General features: G+C 38.4%; 1 long non-coding RNA gene across 1 annotated transcript; it reads right to left on the bottom strand.

The window, feature by feature from the left end:
- Positions 1-340: 340 nt before the first annotated feature.
- LOC123102821 (uncharacterized) lies at positions 341-6,905 on the bottom strand. The gene is made up of 3 exons (XR_006449401.1): positions 6,357-6,905; positions 2,528-6,273; positions 341-2,373 (listed from the first exon to the last, which is right to left on the bottom strand). It is a non-coding gene; the product is annotated as an uncharacterized lncRNA (long non-coding RNA).
- Positions 6,906-7,176: the final 271 nt, after the last annotated feature.

The raw sequence follows: 7,176 nt of genomic DNA, 5'->3' as shown, positions 1-7,176 counted from the left end.
TAGGTAGTATATATACTATTTTTTTGTAGTATGTATCATATTTTGTGCATACTTCATTTTGCGTACAAATATGTACGTATTTCACAAATACAATAAAACCACAAGCTCACTTACAATTTTTTCATATAACTCACTTTAAAGTATCTTAGATATAGTATATGAACATAATAAAAATAATTATTTAGAGTATATACTACCACATGGTAGTATATAAGAAATGGGTGTAGCTACACCAGTAGTAGGATATATATATATATATATATATATATATATATATATATATATATATATATATATATATATATATATATATGTACAAGTAATTCATTTACCTCTCACCCCTAACCCTCCGTTCATGTGTAAGTTCAACTCTGGGTTGTCGCACGTGAAAAAACATGTTGTCTCTTTTCCATCTATCGTTCTACTTTTGGCTCATCACAAATGAAATCTCCGTCCTCAATCCTTCTCCTCGGTTGTACTCCCAGAAATATTGTCCCAGATATTATTCTTCCTAACTTGACCAGAATGAATGTTATTAGTGATGCACAAGCATGGCTTCATCATGTTCTTTTCTTATATTAAATAGTTATAAACCAACCCCTTATCATTTATCAACAACTAACCCTTATACTGGACACAACCAAGCAAATATATAACACACTGATAGACCAAATGATAAACTTTTATGAAGAAAACAGTGGACAGTGCCGTTGCAAATAAGAAAGTTATGTCCATCGCCATATGCTTATTTGTAGACATGCTAGGTTCAACAACGGTCATTTTGACTTCTTTACCATTACAACAGCCCTCTTTTTGTCTCCCATCGGTCATAATTTCTATGTTACTATTACATGCAGCTCATACAAATCTTATTTACGTTAGATTGATCAAAGGGCACTTCAGCCTTTTGATACGTAACTGATGATGTGCAATAATCAGAAAAAAGCATTCAATCAATCATCTGCAAGCTATTGAGAAGTTTGTGAGAACTGGAACCATATAATATCCGACAAATAATGTACATGTGACATTATATGGACAACCGACTATTAGGCCAACCCCAAATAGAAGAATAATCAAACTTCACAATAAAGTGACTTTTCTAAAAATAGGCAAGTTCACCTGCAGATGAATAGTAAGCGATTACCAAAGTTGATAGAACAAAGTGATAAAATAAATTACTTTGCAGATTCTAAAAGGACCTTGCAATCCGAATCTGGAATCTTAGACATAGCTACATTTGCTTATTCATGTAACCGGGGGATGGTAATGTAATCCAATGGAATGAAGATGATATACTATCCAACAAAATAATTTATAATCAACTTTAAAAATATATTTTAAAATCAGGTTATATTAATGTGGAGTAAAGGTCAAGATCACAAAATAAATATCTAAATAGGAAAGCACGACTACTAACTGAAGAGATTAAATGTGCTATAGATTGTTCTTAAACCTGAGAAACTGAGAAGTATTGTGCAAGGAATTTTAATTAACATGCTAGAGTTGTTCATTTAAGTTACATTGCTGCTAATATACATGCCAATAGGTTGGTGTAAAGTTATGAACAAAGCAGTTTCCTTTGTTTATAAACATGTAGAGTTGGTGTAAATAAGATCCTAGTACTCCCTCCGTCTCAAAATTCTTGTCTTAAATTTATTTAGATACGGATGTATCTAACACGGAGCTGCTGCTGCAGTCGTCGTTTGCGATGGACGCGTGGAGCAGATGTGCCTGTCTTTCAATGTGGGGGCGGCAAGGATCTCAAGGCCCCAGGGACATCAAGACGGCCACCCAAATACATATTCATGCATGTACATGTTGAGCATATTACAAAGTACTCCCTCCGTTCCTAAATATTTGTCTTTCTAGACATTTCAAATGACTACTACATACGGATGTATGTAGACATATTTTAGAGTGTACATTCACTCACTTTGCTCCGTATGTAGTCACTTGTTGAAATGCCTAGAAAGACAAGTATTTAGGAACGGAGGGAGTATAAGTTAGAGGTCCACCTAAATGCTGTTATAAAAATACCATGGAATCAACATGATATATGTGCCGGTTTGCTTGCCATGGATAGCCTAAAGACTTCCAAGTCACTCATCAAATGACAAATAGATCTAAGAACAAAATTAAGCTGAATGCTTGGTCGAGTGGTTCTCAAATAGCGAAGCATCTGTATGAGTGACTGGTAGATCTTGGTCTATTTTCTTTACCGGCTCACACACAAAATTATATGAGAATGTAAAATATGGCAAAATAGGATAATAATAGTAACTGTTATGAACCGTCATCTATATCAGCTCTCCATGATTGTCCACAGTGTGCATCCGATTTTTTTCATGTTGAAGACTTGAATTCCTAAAACTGTTGAAAGAATTCAAGGTTAGTCTATTCCGATTTACTTACACATGCAACAAATCTAGCTTGATGAAAGTGTGTACATAACATCAATTATTTTAACTGGTCATTTGAGTTAAATTATATAGAGGAGAGAGTTTGAGGATACAGAGTTATTTACCTAGTGAGTAGGCGTAAGAGGCCCCGGTGACAAAGTTGAATGACATGAAGGAAATAAACAGCCTCACATGCAGTAGAGGACACCTGATATCCCTCATACAGCTGGTACACCTCCAGCTCTACTATATCATGCACTCGAATGTGCAAATCAAAGTCATTCACTTGCTGCATTTCTCAAACTTTCATGCCAGCCAGTCTGTATTTTCAATGTTGGAGTTTGTAGGGTAATTTTTATCCATAGGTACAGTCTTATGCATGTTTCGCAAGCCAATAACAACAATATAATCGTAGAAGGCATGCAATTCCTATAACTGAAGCACATTCATCTAGCTAACAGAGGCGAATAACCATGAGGCATGGAAAAGGAAAATACTGACAATATATAACCGTATATATTTTCAGGTTAGGCTCATACAGAACAAAAGGAGCTTTCAAAAGGATGGAAACTGCATGGGAAAAAATGGGTGAAGAATAATTAAGAGAATTTGAAGATAGAAACTACAGAGAAAAAGGGTAAATAATTCCGAGAATTTGAAGAGAAGGTTGCTCCAGCCATATGCAACCTTACCATCTTCTGAAGTTTGCGACAGTTCACCATGCATGCCACTTGTTCGCTTCTGGCCCAGCAATATCAGAATATTTCAAAGCTTTGTATTAAAAGTTGGGCTTAGTCCTTTCTCTAAAAGTAGGATAAATATCATCAATCGATCTACACAATGCAGATCCAATTTGTTCTGGAACATGTAGCCGTTAACTTAGCTCAGCCATTACTTCTGCCTACGAGGAAAGCAAATTGCGTACAACCAGAAAATCGAATATAATTAGGGATATAAGCTATTGCTAGCCAACTACAACTACATAACTATTTTGGTGGTCTACCCATATAGCCTGCCCTACACCCGTTTTCACTCTCTAGAAAAGGGCACCTTTAACTGAATAAACAGTACTGCATAAATAATATATAGATTAGTCCATTTGAACTACAAAGAATCCATAGATTACGTGTAGATAGATTGCCTTAGCACTAGAAAGAAAAGATATATTTTCCTGTAGATATGAGGTAGATATGTGAGACGGACAAGGGCATAGGGCATAAAAACTGTCGCTCAGATGCGAGGAACCGTGCTTTGAATGTCTTGCCATCGGTTCATATATAGGAAAGGCAATTCAGCTCCCAGCAGGGTGTAGAAAAAACATGTAAAAGGGATCCTCAATGCCAATTTTTAAAAATAGAGACGCCGATATATAGACAGGAAAATATATTGCCTCACCCATATGTTGTTTCATGAAGGCAAAGAACTATGGGAAGCATCACAAAAAATTTCACTTAACCCGACAAACTAACAGGGGCACTACTTATGCCACCTAACATCCAAAATTACCGAACTAAAAAGATGCACTATGCATTTTGGATCAATTCATTTCCTAATGATTTAAAATATACCAGATGTACTTAAAAGAACATGTTTTCGAAGCTGTAGTATATAAGTAACATGTCATTACCATGTTGATAATTTATTGAAGAACGTAAGATCTGAAACAGTATTTAGTTCAAGGTAGAACATATTAGCTATATTATCAGCCCGAAAAGAAAAGGGGACAATTAATATCAGAACGAAAGGCACAAGATCTAACCTGTACTTTCTTGTTCCATGGAGTGATTTATTGAGCACACGTCCTTAATAGAAGATATGTTCCCCACATATGAAAAAGTTAAGATTGAGCTTGTTCCATTTAACTTCAAGCACCAATGGCATCCTTTAAAGGAGACAGATTTGTCGACATCAGACACACCGGAGATACTAAGAATTTCACTGCAAGGGAACATTAGATAAAAATAATGAAGAAAAGATTGTGATAGAATTAGTCATGGATTTACCAGGAGGAAAATCAACGGATTTACCAGGAGGAAAATCAATCGGTCAACAACATTAACTCTATTCATCTTGAGTAAACAAAACAAAACAAAACAAAACAAACAATCTTCAGACTGATAATGATACAACGCTAGCAATCATTTAAGTCTATAGGATAATTTGGGAAGAGCTAATGAGACGTTGCAGTATGCTACTGGTATTTTGTCAATCCTTAGCTCATAGCAATGCATGCATCAAACAGCCTGCACATGGACATGTCGGAAAAGATCATTAGGAGAATGCCGCTAAACATAGCAGCATCTACAAAGGATAGACCGAAAAGCCATGGATTTTCATGCAAGTTCAGCGCATTGACCATCATGTCTGTTTGGTTAAGAGATGCACATAATATAGCATTGGACATTAAATAAATCTGAACAAAGTGAATAAAAAAATACAACAAAAGTAGGTCGGTTGGGTAATAATTAACCTGCAAATATCACGTTGAGAAATGTAATTGAGAAATATCATATGCAATAAACAACGGTAAATATGTACTGTCATTGAATTATGGTAAACTAACTTTTTGTACATTAGACTGAGGACCAGTGACCCCCTGTATACAAGAGAGCATAGAGCTAGAAAAGTGATGCGACACTCTTTATATGATTATACCACAAACCATCTACGAATCGGTCAATACATCATTCCAATATAATATAGATGTAGTGCCATGGAGCCCATCTGCTGGCAGAAGCATGCTAGCTTGCGGATACAAACATACATGAATGGGTCAGGGAGTGATTTGTAATTTCAGTGAAAACATGAATGACATTGTTTTGATTTTGAATCTCTACTGAGATGAAAGTGAAAACACGGTAGGAACAAAGCATCACAAACATGTAATTGCATTGCCTGCCATTCTGTAAAAAGCTGCAAGAAGCGTAGCTGCATGAATGTTGAAGCAATCTTGTAGGGATATCACATACACCCTGATCTGCAGCTCCTCTTCTCCCGTGGTTTTGAGAATTCTTAAGGTTAACTAAAACTTGTCTTATTGAGCTAGACTTGAGGGCCTCCGTCGTTAGTTATTCCCTACAACTCCAATCTTTTAGCTCCACAGCTGAACCTTTCATTTTTTTATGCGGGTAGCTGAACCTTACATATCTCTATGTAAACTCACCCGTTTGTGCTGTTGTGCATTACAATAACTGAATTGCCTTGATAAAAAAAACTGAAGCACCAGTGGTCTAGTTGTGATAGTAGAATGCATCGTGGTCAAAGATTATGTAATGAAATGGAAAAATATTCATTAATGACAGACCATGAAGGGATAACATAATGTGAGCAGAAATTGTACTCTGTTAACCTCAGTGACTGAGAATTAACATATATTTTAGTTAGCGTCAATGAGCATTAGCTGCCCCACTGCCGTGTCTCACGATGTTTCGGACGGCCATGGTCTGCATTCATCGCTCAAATTAGAAGAAATGTCATTGTAAAAGACTCTCCATCCACACCGCTGAATGCTGTAACATCATGGTCTGTGCTAGTGGCTAGCCATGGTGACGGAGATGCGAGACCAGATGGGCTTACTGTTGATTGGCGAGAGCATTCACCTTCGGGCACCGACAGCCTGGGCAAATCCCGCCAATGTCGATGACAAAGGCTATGACCGTAATTGCAAAGAATCCCTTCTTGCCCTGCATGCGGCATCGAATGTGAGGACGGGGATGTCCATCTCGACGGTGCGGTGCCAGATGGGGCGAGTGTTGGTTGATCAGGTGGCAACTGGCGTCAGTGGCGAAATGTGGAGTTCGCAGCAATCACGCTATGCGCTGGCTGCGCACCGCTACGACATGACATGATCCTTTCCTTGCGTTGCTTGAATCTTGGTAGTACAAAGAATAGATTGGTAAATTCAGAAAGTGAAAAAGATTATAATTGATGATGCATATATTAAAATTGGGATACCTTACTTAAAATTGTAGCTTGGAGCTCTCCCTGCAAGCCATGGAGACCCGCCTCTACCTGCAAGGAATTTGCGCCGCCGCGCCAGATCCGTCCGTCGCGCCCGTCCGCCGTCGCCCAGCTCCGGCGAGCTCCTGCCTAGGTCGCCGGATCCCTAGCTCCGGCCTTCCTCGTCGTCACCGGCGAGGCGCCCAACCGCTCGAGCCGCCGCGTTGATCCGATCCAGAAGGTGGCAGGGTGGGCGGTGGCGGCGCGCGGTGAGGGGCGTGGAGATTGGGAGGCAGGGCGTGCGGTGGGAGGGGGTGATTTTCTTTCCTTTCTCTCGGGCGTACCGGTTCGTATTAGACTGCGGGTTCAATGACAAAAACCACAGGGATCTTTGTGTAAAAGGGCGCGACGGTGAACCCGACATGTTTTAAATTCAAAGTGAAAATGTAAACTTACGAGAAGAAGCGTATTGTGACGGTAAACCCACGGAGTCAATCTGTATTTTATTATTAATTAATTAGAAAGAAATTAGGGAGAGACTAGTACAAATGCCCGTGCGTTGCACCGGGCAGAAAAAGGCGCACAACGTGCTTTATGCGCCATTTTTTATATCCAATTTTAACAAACATCAATAATAAGGTTACACTCATTATTGCTTTTGTAGGATGAAGTTTGGACATGAAGAAGAAACTTAGCATTGTCTGATGGAAGAGTAGTTTTGGATGGAATAGTTGCCCATCAGTTTTACTTTCTACTTTTCGAGAAAATGCAAAAGTTTCCTTATTTTTAATAAAATTCACAAAAATTGGGACACTTTTAAGGAAAGCTAACGTTT

The sequence above is a fragment of the Triticum aestivum genome, chromosome 5A, assembly GCF_018294505.1.
Source record: "Triticum aestivum cultivar Chinese Spring chromosome 5A, IWGSC CS RefSeq v2.1, whole genome shotgun sequence".
In the NCBI taxonomy this organism is placed as follows: domain Eukaryota; kingdom Viridiplantae; phylum Streptophyta; class Magnoliopsida; order Poales; family Poaceae; genus Triticum; species Triticum aestivum.
The sequence above is the reverse complement of the archived record's forward strand: the minus strand, read 5'-3'. Positions and strand labels throughout refer to the sequence as shown.